Source organism: Canis aureus, chromosome 12 (genome assembly GCF_053574225.1).
Source record: "Canis aureus isolate CA01 chromosome 12, VMU_Caureus_v.1.0, whole genome shotgun sequence".
Lineage (NCBI taxonomy): Eukaryota > Metazoa > Chordata > Mammalia > Carnivora > Canidae > Canis > Canis aureus.
The window spans coordinates 34,582,344-34,596,671 of NC_135622.1; positions in this window are offsets into that span (position 1 = coordinate 34,582,344).

Sequence of the window (14,328 nt, forward strand, 5' to 3'; positions counted from 1 at the left end):
TTTGCCTCCAATCCTCACCAAATAAATGACCTTAGATGGAAAATTCTTAGAATGAAGAGTCCATATTTTTCTCCCATTAGAAGAACTATTGGATTAGAACTCAGGTGAACTCACTTCTGGTCCTGATTCAAACACTAAACAGTCCTGGTGCTTAGTTTCTTCATGGGTAAAATATGGACAAAAATCTCTGCCTTACCTTTTGGGGTTGTTCTAAAGATTTTGAAAGTGAGTCACAGAATCATGGGCACAAACTGGGCCTACTGAGTCTAACCCCTTATGTCAGAGTTGAGGAAATGGATACCTGGAGGTTCTAGGATACTTGTCCCCAACCCAGATCTTGGCTAATGGCAGAATCAGGTCCCCCCCACATCCGCCCCATTAATGCTCTTTCACTGTTCAGTGCCACCCATAATAGCAAATACAAAAGCATGCTTAAAAGGATAAATCATGAATCTGACAACATGTAATTATTTAGTTATTAATTAATACACACTGTGTATAGAGTCCGCACTAATCCAATTTTTTTCATGCCTTAAAAGGGTTATAGGTTGTCAGGAATTTCTAAAGATGGCAAAAATATTATGTCTAAAGACAAGTACTTCTCTTTCCAGTAAATACCAGGAAAGCAGGAAGTTTAACCAGAGATTAAGCTCAGCCTCCTCCAGCAGCCATCTCTTGTTGTTTAAAAAAAAATCATTATTGAGACATAATTCAACATACCATAAAATTCACCAATTTAAGGTGAATGCTTCAGTGATTTTTAGTATATTCACAAGGCTGTGTAACCATCACCAAGATCTAATTCCAGAACATTTTCATCATCCTGCTGCTTTTGAAATGTCAGTCTGGTCGGGTTGAGTGTAACTTCACGGAAGCATGGCTCTTGGTTCCAGCATATTATGTCGCCCCTGGTGTAATGATCTTCTTGGCTGAGATCAGATATCCCAAGTTCCCCCTCTACTTGGAGAGCTCTGTGTCTGCCAGAGGCCTGACTTCCTCAGAGATAGACCAGGAGTGAGATAGACACTGAATCCCAAAATAAGCCTTAGCAATGAGAATCAGTACCTGAAAAGCAAAAGTCAGCATCAAGACTGATCTGTAGGATCAAAAGAGAAGGTTCCAGAGTGAGCAGAACTGGAAGTGGCCAGGGTGGTGGGTTTAAAGATTCAGGGTTCAGTGATGGAGGGCTCTTCAGACTGTCCTGCTTTGGTGCCTGGGGTTTGGATGCATGCTGAATCAGCCTACCTGTCTTCTTCATTATCACTCGATCTAAGCCTACAGGGCTTCCAGAGCACCCACCCAAGGGCTGCCACCGGTTCCATCACTGCCCTCCTCCCCCATGTGTACTGTGATCACCTGTTTACTAGGAAGCATTCCTGAACGGACAACAAGCTTCCAAAGGAAAGGAGTCTTACCTTTTTTTGTTGCTCTCAGCGTCATCTGGCACCACATACAATAAAGATTTCTTGAACAAATTATTAATTTGTCCACAAGCCTAAATTTATTTTTCTACATCTCTATAATACTCAAAACTGAGAATGGACTCAGGCATCCCATAGTTCTCCAAGTAGATATACAAAACTATAATGATACAGATCCTGTAGTTTTCACTAAGGAACTCTAGTTCTGATCCAAAGAACAAAAGGGAATAAACCTCTGCTTTGTTCTCTGTAGTAACCCTTCAAGTATTTGAAATGAGCTGTCATGTCCTCTATATCTTTTATTTTCCAGTTTAAATATTTGTACTTCTTTGGCAATTATGCTTAAAAGTATAAATTACATTACTCATTCAGCAATTTTATTTATTTATTTATTTATTTATTTATTTATTTATTTATTTATTTATTTATAAGTAATCTCTACACTCAACATGGGGCTTGACCTCACAACCTTGAGATCAAGGGTCTCATGCTCCACTGACTGAGCCAGCCAAGAGCCCCTCAACATGTATTTTTGATTATGTTTTATGTATAAGACACTGTGCCAGGGGCCGTGGTTACCAGACAGAACATGACAGGGACCCTGCCCTAATGAAGCCTGAAGTCCAAAGTGGTTGTGCTATTCCCAATTTCTGGGGTTTCTTGAATTGCCCAAATATGGTTTTTGGAACTTAACAGTATATTGCCAAGTGGTCTGACCAGTGCAGAGTTCAGAACTCTTACTTCATGATATGAACCCTGTGCTTCCAAGAACTTTCGATTGCTCATGTTACTTTTAGGAAGTGCTCAGACTGTACTAACGTGGTGTGTGTGTGTGTGTGTGTGTGTGTTTGTGTGTGTGCGTGTGCCCATGCATGCCCACTCATGCACACTCATGTGTGGGATATAAGATGTTTGGTTAAAAGTTTTGTGAGATTCCTCTTTGTGATTAAACCAAGTATGTGATAGTATTTCTGGGGACAGAAGTTCAAGTCAAACACATATTCATCCCGCCAAAAAACCTCAAAAAACAAAATCCAACTCTTAGGAATAAGCAGATTGCAATCTTCATATCAAACCGAACTCATAAGGATGAACAGATTTTTTTTAAAGGGCATTTCACATTGTTGCTAATAGATCTTTATGATGTTTCTGAAAATAATTGGAAGGGAAGCATGGACATCTGGCATGTGAATAAAGCTGTTTCTAATTACAGGGGGGCTATTTGTCTTCAAAGCATAGCTGACACTGGGGTACCCTAGGATGTGCTCTTTTTTTTAAAGATACTTGTTGAGGATCTGGCCACCTCCAGTCTTTACCTATTCAAAGAATGTGGGATAGGCCAATTCCTTTCAGCTTCTGACCTGAATAACTTTGGACCTTAAATTCCTTTAGGCTTTTTTTTTCCCCTTTTGGGGTTTTGCTTTGAGGCTGAAAATGTGAATTTTTCATTTATGCTGTTTCCTGGGTACTTTCCGTCTGTTCAGGAGACAGAATCACCAGGGGCTAGAAGGTCAACAGAAGAGAAAGTGCTTCTCATCCATGACAACTGGGATCCATGTGGGAGAACTCTGCATACTTGGGTGGTCAGGAGGCCCAGGAATGGGTCCAGAAAAAGCACAGTGCATGAGAGTCATTCTGTCCTCCAGCAAATCTAATTGGAAGGAGGGATTATGCTGAGTATTTAGAAATTAGTGATTTCACTGCTTAATATTTTCAAATAATTTTTCCTGGCCTAGCATTTCTTCATTTTCGCAATACTCATTAGGCGCCAAATGCCAGGAACTTCAGAAATAATTATTATCATAAGTGTTGTCTTGAGGAGTATCTATACCTTTTTGTTTTCCCCGTGGTCCACAAAGCCCACACTCGTCAGCCATGGATACAGTGACCACTCTCTGAAGACAGCAGAGGGCAAGACACTTTAGAATCCTCCTGGGCAATGTTTCTTATCCTAAGATTTCATCAGCACTGAGGAGAGGTCCGAGGGGACCGTTGCATGGGCCACTGTGAGGGCTCTTGCCATTATTCCCGTTTTATTTCCAGAAATCCTTTTCTTAGTTTCAGATAACGTGGCAGCTATACATGAAAATCAGTGTTCTAGTGAAAAGAAAATTATTTACTAAAAAAATTTTGAACCTAACAGACATTCTAATTCTATTGTTCTCACAGAAGAAATCTTTTGCTATAGATTCTCATCAAAGAAATTTAGAAAATAGACATAAGCACAAAGCAGGAAATTAATCACTAATTACTCTAGTCTGCAAGGAGAAGCACTGATAAAATGTTGGTATATACTTCTCTTCATTTTTCTAGACATGATTTTCTTTTATAGAAGTTTTATGTATTTTTTAAAAAGATTATTTATGAGAGAGACAGAGAGAGCAGTGGAGGAGGGGCAGGGGAGAGGGAGAGAGAGAAAATTTAGAGCAGACTTCCCACTGAGCATGGAGGCCAAAGAGGAGCTCAATCTTACCACCCAGAGCTCACTACCTAAGCAGAAATCAAGAGTCAGATGCTCATATATATATATATATATATACACACACACATTTTCACTATCTATATATATATAGAGAGAGAATATATATTCATTAATTATATATATATGTATACAGACACACACTGGGATAAATATTCTTATATCTAACTCTTTATTCCCATTCATTATCATCATAATAATAAATTATAATAATTTCCTTATAATAATCCCTAGAAGTAGACTTTCCGGGTAAAAGGATAAACGAAAAATTTAAACGTTTTGAAATATATATAGAGAAGCCTTGGTTTCTGAGTAGTGATATTTTTATCCCAAGCTCTAACCCAAGTGTGTGACAAGGAGTGTAATTCCTCCATTGTAGAATAGGGAACATAGTCACAAACTCACTGTATTTCAAAAGATGATTCTGAAGAAGAATGCGGTAAGACTTTTGAAATATAGCATGTGGTAGGCACCAGTGGTGGCCTGCTCAGCTGGCATTCTTCATCATTTCAACAAATCTTGGTTTTGTCATTATTCACCCTTCCCCATTGTAGTCCTTGTACCTTTAGGGCAGGCCTAGATTGTCTGCGATCTTCTCACTCCTGCCAGTGATAGGTTCAGGAACAGGCCTGTGAACCAGTTTGGTTTCCTGAGATTCAACAGGAAGTTTGCTGGGGCTTCTGGCAAATTCCCCACTCTTAAGAGAGAACCATAGGAAGGGAAAGTCTCTCTCCCTGGACACTGAAATGTGTATGCATCAAGCTTGGCCATGCTGCTGCAATTGCCATATTATCTCAGCCTGAGAATGGAACTGAACACAGAGCTGTGTATCGTGGAGAAGTGGGACTGGAGCCATTGTATTAGTCACCCTGCAAGCCTGCCCAGCCTCTGTTGTCCAGTGAGACCCAAGTCTGGTGGTATATTCTCTTGGAATCCATCAACTTGAGTATAACTCCAATCCTGATCATCGTCCTTTTCATTTTCTGTCTTAATTATGGGAAATGAGTTTCAGTCTCTCATAGGTTTCCTTCCAGTCTCTTACAGTCTCCTTTGCCCAAATCTCCAAAAAACTACGCCTTGAGGGAATATCTGAGTGAAGAGGACAGTGCTCATGCAAACAATTCAGAAATGACTCACTTAGATGGGCTGAACTGGAAGAGCTCAACCCTGGCCTTGCAATTTGGTCATAGGACCAGAAGATTTTCCATGTGGGAAGAAACGCTGGTGTTCAACAAGTCCTGATCCTCTTTTGTAGAGGAGGAAACTGAGCTTCAAGAAGATTTAGGAGAATTTACTACAAAGTCCGTGCAAGCTGGGTGCTCCAAGGGCAGCAGCTATGGGAGCCTCATCTGGAGTGCATGACTCCTGCCAAGTTCAGTGGGGAATTAAGCCAAAATGTACCTTGATTGGCTCTACCCCCGCCATTTGTTTCCTGGTCAATCAAGGTATCCCATTTGTAGTCAGAACCCAAGGAGCACATTAGAAGTCCAGTCTTCTTCTAGTTCTTTCTAGTGATTTTTTGTAGAAGTCCCTGGGGAGGGGTCTCACAAGTAATCCAGACTTCCTCCTGCAGTTCTTCAGAGCATCTGCTCTTGGTCTACACCTCTTGCTGCCCTTCTGCTACCCTATTATTTGTCCTATATTCTAACAGTATTCACAATCCATGCTGCTGCCAAGTTCCCCCACATGCCATCTCTGTTCAGTCCATGTTCCTTCTGACTGTCTCTGGACTGCTATCCCTTTAGGTCTCTCTTCCTCTCCAGTCAATAAGACGATGCTTGTTTTTCATGGTTCCTGATTCTGAATGGGTCCCCCAATTCTGTCTTCACCCTCCTAGCCTGTTCCCTTCCAGAGAACAGGTACACTCCTGGAATGGGTTTTACAAAAACTGGCTCTGACACAGCACCACACTGTGTGTGGGTCCCCATCTCCCTCCAACCTGCAGCTCTGCTAGGTGGCTTATTCATGTGTGGTATTTCTCAGAAACCCCACTTCCAAATTATAGGGTGGGACTGGAGCAGGAATTCTCAATCTGTGATAAACTTTGGAGTGGAAGTTGGGCATCCACCAACACTTTAAAACTGTATTGAAAGTTTTGTGTAAATAACCTTTCAAGGGACCAAAGTCTCTCCTTTTGTATCAGAGTATCCAAGGGGTCTGTGACACTATAATGATTGAGAACCACTGGTCTAGATGGTTTCTAAACCAGCTGGTCTCTAAAGCTGTTTGAGTCTAATGTTCTGTGACCCTGGGATTCCATAATACAGGCTTGTCACAAATTTACCAAATGCAAAATCATTTGACCATTCTCAGAAATTACTCTATTTCATTCTTAAGTGGGTACAAGAGTTTATGCAAGAATTTTTTTCAGCTCTGTTTGCACTGGAGGTGTTAGTCTTAAGACAATAATAAAAGATAAGGAGTTAAAATTTTTATTAGCAAGATATTAGTACTCTATCCATAAAAGGATATTTTTTCTATATATCCTCAAGTACTGTAAATACTGAGAGACCTTTCTTTTCACAGCAGCAAGATCTTGGATGGATGCTGGGGAACGGATGGTGCTTAGGCTTGGCTCCCTTTCCAGGTACTCCTTCCTCTCAAGGAATGAGAGGCCTGGGGGAACCTTACTTCTCCTCTGTCTGGCCATCTACAGATTCACAGTTGACCCTTAAATGGCATCTTCTGTTAATATGGGGCAGGGTAACCACTTGCATGGGAGTCCAAGGTCGGTAAAACGGTCAGTGGGTCAAATGATAAGTGAAATATATGTAATTTTTAACCACAACTGGAAGATAGTGTTGGGAAAATGACACAAAAATGTTCCTATACTACTTACAGTAAAATTTGGAAATATTTAGCATTAGCCCAGCTGTTGCAAATATGATTTAAGTGTGATGTTCTGAGGATGCTATAAAATTTTTCTTTTAATTGTAGTAAAACACACATAACATAAAATTTACCATCTTAATCATTTCTTCTCTTTTTTCCAAAGATTTTGTTTATTTATTTGACAGAGCAAGAGAGCAGAAGCAGGGGGAGTGGCAGAAGGAGAGGGAAAAGCAGATTCCCTGCTGAGCAGGGAGCCCAATGGGGGGCTCAGTCCCAGGGCCCTGGGATCATGACCTGAGCCAACAGCAATTGTTTAACCGACCGAGCCACCCAGACATTCCTCATCTTATTTATTTCTTAGCATACAGAGCAGTAACATTAAGTACATTCACATTGTTGCACTGAAACTCCATACCATTAAACAGCTCCCTGTTCTCTCCCCCATTAGCAACACTCCACAACCCCTCCCACTTTTCTCTAGTTCCCTCATATAAGTAAAATCTTACAGGATTAATCTTTTGTGATGGCTTCTGTCACTTAATGTAATGTCCTCAAGAGGAATCTCCATTTTTACACCAATATCATCTTTTAATTTGTAAAGAAAAATTGGCAATTAATAAAAAACAGATGACTGACTATGGCTTCTGATCTGTGTTGTCCTGGTCTGGATACAGTTTACAACCAGGGACGTTTTTACTTTCTTTTATCAGGTTTCCAGGGAAGCAGAGCGAGAAAGTTAATCAAAAGTCAAATGTTCATGGGGAAAGGGTTTCGTTAATCCTTTATTCTTAGCCCTTCAAATGGTTAAATAGAAAGGAGTCAGAATGATGAAGTGATATGAAGAACTAAATTGCACAGTGAAATTTGTCATCTCTTTTTGGCTATGAGTCTGTTCCCCAACACACGCAGATTAATAGTGATGGAGCTATAATTAGAATGCCAATGCCTGACAATGTGCCATCAAATAGCACATTCTTTCCAAAGAGAAGGAAGAGAAAGCACGAGGAAAGAGAAGACAGTGGTGATAATCTATGAAGGAGGCAGCAGAGTGAGAAAGAGGAAGGCATTTTTTCCTGGCAGTGGTTGCCCCACTGGCAGCAGTTTAGCAGCCCGTAGAGATGCCACACAGGATTTCACATGAGTAAAAATGGGACTTGGGGCAGTAATTTGTGAACTCTCTGATCTTGCTAAAGAGGAGTCTCTTTTGTCTTTGAAAGAGGAAAGTAATTCACACTATCAGTCATTCTGCAAATAGAAAAACTGTGGACTGCTTAAGAGGTAATGGGTTTGGGCTGGGATCCTCCCCTGACTGCCTCTACTCTCCAGTCTTTCTTAAGGTCAGCATTTGTAGTCAAAATAGACTGGAAACATTGTTCTTATAGCTTTTTATTTTCATTGAATACAGGAGTCCCTCTCTATATGTTCTGTATTTAATATACATAAAGACATTTCTGGATCTTCTCGTATGATAAAGAGGGCATGATGAGGAGAAACTTGAAAGACGGTTGCAAAGCCACTATCACACTGAAGACAAGCAGATGAGTTTCTCAAGAAGCAGCTGGTGCATGAGTATGGGAAGAGCCGGTTTGAGGGATGGAAGAGGAAAGTTTGACCTGACCCAAAGAAGGTCCTATGAACAGTGAGGTCAGGGGAGGTTTCCTGTTGGACTGCACACAGGAGTATGATCTGGAAAAAGCCAACAAAATAACCTCTGTTCTCTGACTGAAGCAAGAACTCTAATCCCTACCCAGATAAGAGCTAGGAATAAAATGTCTGTGCTAAGAGAGGCTTGAACGGGGGAGCTATCTACCACAGCTGAACAAGGTCAAGTATCCATCTGTAACTTGAAGAGGCCAGAATGGAGTTCCTGTTCAGGGCACCTCCCCACACAAGTGAAGCTTGAGGAAGACAGAAACTTTCTTCTTGTAATCCCAGTACTTAGCACTGAGTAAGCTATTCAATATAGCTGAACAAGCATGGCCTGTAGGGAATACAGCTTGATGTTTCACTACTGAGACACCAATCCTCCCCCAACTTTTCCGGGGTATTCTTAATTTCTGATTCATGGCCAACCAGTGGGCCATGACAAGAAAATGTACTTGCTCTACGGATGTGAAGAACTGTGGAGTGTTATCATCAATGAGATGGACACACAGGGTCTCAAGAGATGACATGTGAGAAGACCAGGAATCTCTTGTGCATGTGCACACACACACAAGACACACACAATCTCTCAGTTCCTCTTTTAGGACATAGTTTCATTTGGAGTTTTTTGTCTTGTTTTGTTTTGTAGCTTGGCGACATCTGGCAGCATTCAGTCTCTCTCGTTCAAACTAATGCATAAAAAACTAAGGTGACCTGGTGTTACTAAATCGTCACCAGCTGTGTCTAGCTTTAAAAATCTGTTATTAATACCAGAGCTGGATGTTACATATTAGCCAAACACTGCTTATTAATCATTCACAGGTATGTGGTGGTGGTAGAGTTAAGCTTCCAAAGACAATGCCCTGGCAGCTAAGGATTTATGGGTTTTCCTAAAGAGAACAACAATAGGATGGGAGAAGGACCAGTAGGACCCCAACCCTGAATATGAACCTTCGCCTAATCCACTGTTCTGTTTAAATTGCTCTTTAAGCTGCTTAGAGAAAAGGAGTGGCACTACCTGTGAGGATGGGAAGCAGTTACTGTCAGAAGAAATCCAGAACCTCCAAAAGTGAGGCTAGGGCAGTTCTCCCATTTTCTCCTTCAGCTGAGTGCCAACAGCTTGTGGGTGCTCATCTGCAGAGTCTCTCTCCTGTCCCCGGAGCTCAGCAGTTTTAGGATTCAGCTCTCTGGAGGTGTCCTCTCTAATCCTATAGAGTGTGGTGCCCCGGTGAGCCCTTCTGCCAAAGGGCATAGGAGCAAAACTGCAGGCCAGCAAACCCTGGTCCCCTCCCCTTCTTTCCCTCCCCCATTCCAGAGTGTGATGGCAGAGACTAAGGCCAGGGTCCCTCATGGCCCTGTTACCACTAAACTGGGAATGACCACCTGCTGGGAAACCTTGGTAGAAGCTGGGGGTTCAGTTGTTGGAGATCATCTCCCCTGAAGCATGTTCTGAGGTTATACCGGGTTTGAGGGTTCGCCAGAGACAAAAAGGATTCTGGTTGAGATGGGAGGAATAGCCCAGAGCTTTGGGGCACCCGTGTGCATGTGTGTGCATGCACACACCCCATGTATTATACCATGTATGCATGTGAATGTGCAATTGTGAAGTGTTCGCACTCATGGAACCAGCTCCTCTGACCAAACTATACTTGTGCTCTCTTTCTTGGATGACAGTAAAAATGTATGATCATTTGTAGGGGGAAAAAATCCGAAAACACAGCAAAGCACAAAGAAGAAAATAATCCCATCACCAAAAAAAAACCACTTAAGCATTTTGTATCTGGCACTCCCATCTTTTCACTTGGCATATTGAGAGTTCTTTATTCTGTTTTTCAAAATTGGGATCCTACCCAATGTACTGCTTAGTGTATGTTAACGATGTACTACTAAACTATTTTAAGTTAAGGATGTATTGTGAATGTTCCCCCATATTCCCATGATTTTCCATGCTGGTCTAGTAGTCCAGGTCTGGATGCACCCAGCCAGATACTTTAACTACAATCAGGATAAGCACGTTTACTCATGACCTTGGCTCCAGGCATAAATAAAGACAATGAGCCCTCAGCCCTGCCGGCCAGATAACCCCCAAAGTCCCATGACACAGCATTTCATTGGCAGCTGAGGGCTCAGAGCAGGGCTGTGTTCTCTTCCTTGTGTGTGTTTCTGGGGACAGAGACCTTTCTCTTCTCTCCTGGAACTGGATAGGTTTTACTCTTTCTTTGCTCAGTTGTGGTCTGTGGTTTTTCAGGATCCTGGGTCTGTTTGAGCAACAGAGTGGTTCAGAGCCTGAAGTGGGGTGGGGGTTGGGGGGAGCACTCAGGGAAATACAAACCTCTGCTTCTTGAGTGCCTGTCAGTCAGCCAACTGGCTGTTCCCTGGGTCTGAAAAGCAGCTCTAGTGCTTTCAGAGCTAGTAGAACGGGGAGCCCAGGACAGGAGGCCTGTGGTGTGGGTGGGGAGCCCTAACTGCTCCTCCTCTCTGCTACCATTTAAAACCATCTGGAGGCTGGGAGGTAATTCGTTCAGCCCTTCAACTCGTGTGACCACACACATTCTTTAAAGAGATAGTTACGAGCTTCACAGGAAAACAGAATTCTCCTCAGCAAAATTCAGGAAAAGAGTTTCCATTTTCTCTACTTTCCCCATGTATGACTCTCCGCAAGAGAGGTATTTGTGGTCTTCAAGCATGCTTCAGATTTTCACTTCAGCTTTGGTTTTTCCCTCACAACTTCCTCTTGCTACTGTGAAATGTGGTCGCCTGAAGTGGCTTTTCCTTTCTTTTCTGTCTTCCCATGATAATCCATGGGCTCATGTCTCAGTGGGGGATCAAAGTAGGAAGAACTTCATAGGATCATCCCCTGACCCTGCTCAGCCTTGCTCTGGGGAAGGGAGAAGGCCTAGGCTCCTGACAGGACCCACTGGAAACTGGACAGAAGCTGGGCAGAAAAGCATAGAACCGTTTCTTTCTTTCTAATTTTTAAAAAATATTTTACTTATTTGTTCAAGAGTGAAACAGAAACAGGCAGATACATAGGCAGAGGGAGAAGCAGGCTCCCTATAGGGAGCCTGTGTGGGACTTGATCCCAGGACCCTGGAATCGTGACCTGAGCCAAAGGCAGATGATTAACCACTGAGCCACCCAGGTGCCCCAGCACAGGACCTTTTCATTTTTTAGAATTCTACTCTGCTTTTCCTTTTTATTTTGTCCCCTGTGTCGGTGACCCAAGAATAAAGCTAACGAGAAAGGGAAAATGTGATCCTTCAGGCCTACTTAAGGTGAGGAAAGGCAGGATAGAACAACAGATATTAATAAAGAACAAAACATCGCAGCTGATATTTCTCACAGTTCAGAGAGCGATTTCATCTGCATTGTCTCCCTAGCTCCTCACGATAGCCCAAAAAAGGAATAGATCACCTTTTAGTCACCTCTGTAACTGTACACTGGGAACTGCAGGTCTGCAATGGATGCTGTGGTGTGCTCTTCAGGTGTCCCTTCAGGACAAAGAAACTCAGCTCCCCCTCCCCCAACTTGTAGGGAGTATCGGCTGCTAAGTCTCCCAGGGGAACTGCTTTCCTTCGAAGGGCTCTGCCTCAAACAAGGCTTCCCTCCCTTCCTGGGCCCTTGCTTTGACTCCAGACCCCTCAAAAGAGTCATCCCAGCTCCTGGCCACCCGGTAGGATCAGCTGAGGACTCAGTAGCTACTGTATCAGAGTTCAACACATCAGATTTTATTCTATGTGCCTTTTGAAAACTGCAATATTTTTCTCAATAACTCATCTTGGCTCTCTATCCATATCAACAAGTGTAGACATATAGTCTTCAACAGCTGCAAAATATCCCATGGATATCTCATAATTTATTTATCTGATCCCTTACTGTTGAATATTTAGGTACTTTCCAATTATTTTCTATCAATTATACTTTGTTGAACATCTTTGTATATACATCTTTGCAAACTTGTTCAACTATCTTTAGGATGAATTCCTACAAGGGGATTGCTAGGTCAAAAGATACTGCTCTCCAGAAGAGTGGTATCAATTTATATTCCCACCACAAGCGTTGGGAAAATCCCCAAATCCGTCTGTCTCAGTTCAAATTCATGATGATAAAATGCAAATGGACACTCAGCATTACAATCCTACACATATTCCTACGTAGTTTGCTTTCCTACTTTTCAAGATAATTCGTTAAATTGGTTTCATTTCTTCTTAACCCTATGGTATCCCTTCCTTCCCCTCACATGTCCGGCTGATATCCTGGTTTCCTACCTAAAAAAAAAGTAGAAGTCATAGAGGGTATCTTATCCATCCACCCTCAAATCAATGCACCTCACCCCAACTCCCACCATATGCACTATGTACTGGAACCTCATTTTCACCTTCTCTTTCACTGTGGCAGAGTCCACATGGCAACATCTTACTTGAACCACATTTGCCCAACTGCTCAAGGACTTCTCCCTTTCCTTCTATCATCATCATCATCATCATCATCATCATCATCATTATCATCATTATCATCATCATCTCTGTCTTGTCTTTCCTGGATCATTGCCAACAGCATAAAAGAAACTCTCTCATTTCCCATCTTAAAATACAAATGAATAAAAAATAACAAATAAAGCAAAACCCCTCTCTTGAGCCCATGGCCCCTCTAATGTTCACTCCATTTCTCTTAGGTCCTTCCCAGCAAAACCTTTGGAACAAGTAGTCTATACTCTCTGCCACAAATTGTTCACTATCCATCTACTCTTTATGTTCTCCCAGTGATTGATTTCCTCTGCTCACTCCAATTTTTCTTGTCTAGATCACTGATTCCTTTCATGTTGCCACATCTAAGGGACACATTTTTGTCCTTGTCTTGAGTCCCAGCAGCAGAGACAGTGTCTACAACCAACCACTCTCCTGAAAATACCCAGCCACCCAACTTCTATGATAATATGCTCTGCTAGCTTCTCTTTTAACTTACAGGTTTCTCCTGCTCAGATTTTTTTTGTTGATACTTACCCCTCCATGTGAACTACATGCAACTGGAACACCCCAGGGTGCAGTCCTTGGCTCTTAAAACCTGTTTCTTTCCTACCTGACCCCTTTCTCCTTCTTAGTACCATTACTGAGAAGGTACATAAAAGTTACATAAAATAAATATCAAAAGTTGACAAAGACAGCTCCAAAATAAATAAATACAAATTAATGTCATAGTATTTATCCACTCATTCAATCACATTTATTGGCGCCTCCTAGGTGCCAACCACTGAGGGACGAGAATGGTGAGCAAGATAGACAAAGTCTCTGTTCCAGAGTCACATGCCATAAAGTGCAAAAATCTCACACTCAGAGAAGAGGTGTGTTCATTGCCAAGATCCTTCAATGGAATATTGCATATGAAGGCTTTTTTTTTAATAATATATTTGAATTGAGGCTTCTGGCTGGCTCAGTTGGTTGAGCATCCAATTCTTGATTTTGGCTCAGGTCAAGATCTCAGAGTGATGAGATGGAGTCCCACATCAAGCTCTGCACTGGCTATGAAGTCTACTTAAGATTCTCGCTCTCCCTCTCTCTCTGCCCCTCTGCCCTCCCCCGTGCATACACACATCCACACACACTCTCTCTTTAGAATAAATAAATAAATCTTTAAATATATATACATGTGGCTTTATTAAAAGTTTTGGGTTTTTTTTTTTTAAGGATAAGGGAAAATAGGTTTATGCCTCTGGAGAAAATTTTGGCAGAGTTTCTAAACAAACACACTAAAGATTTTCTAATCTGCTTAGAGTCATAAATGAACTATTTCCTTACTTAAGTACAATTAGGAATTGCTTATTTTCTCAATTTTAAGTGAGTTTCTGAAACATATCACACGACACCAAGGATGAGTGGAAATTAGAAGCTGTTGCTTCTAATTGCTCCTTCCAGGTCATGAATCATAGTATCCTGCTTTTCTTCTACAATTTGC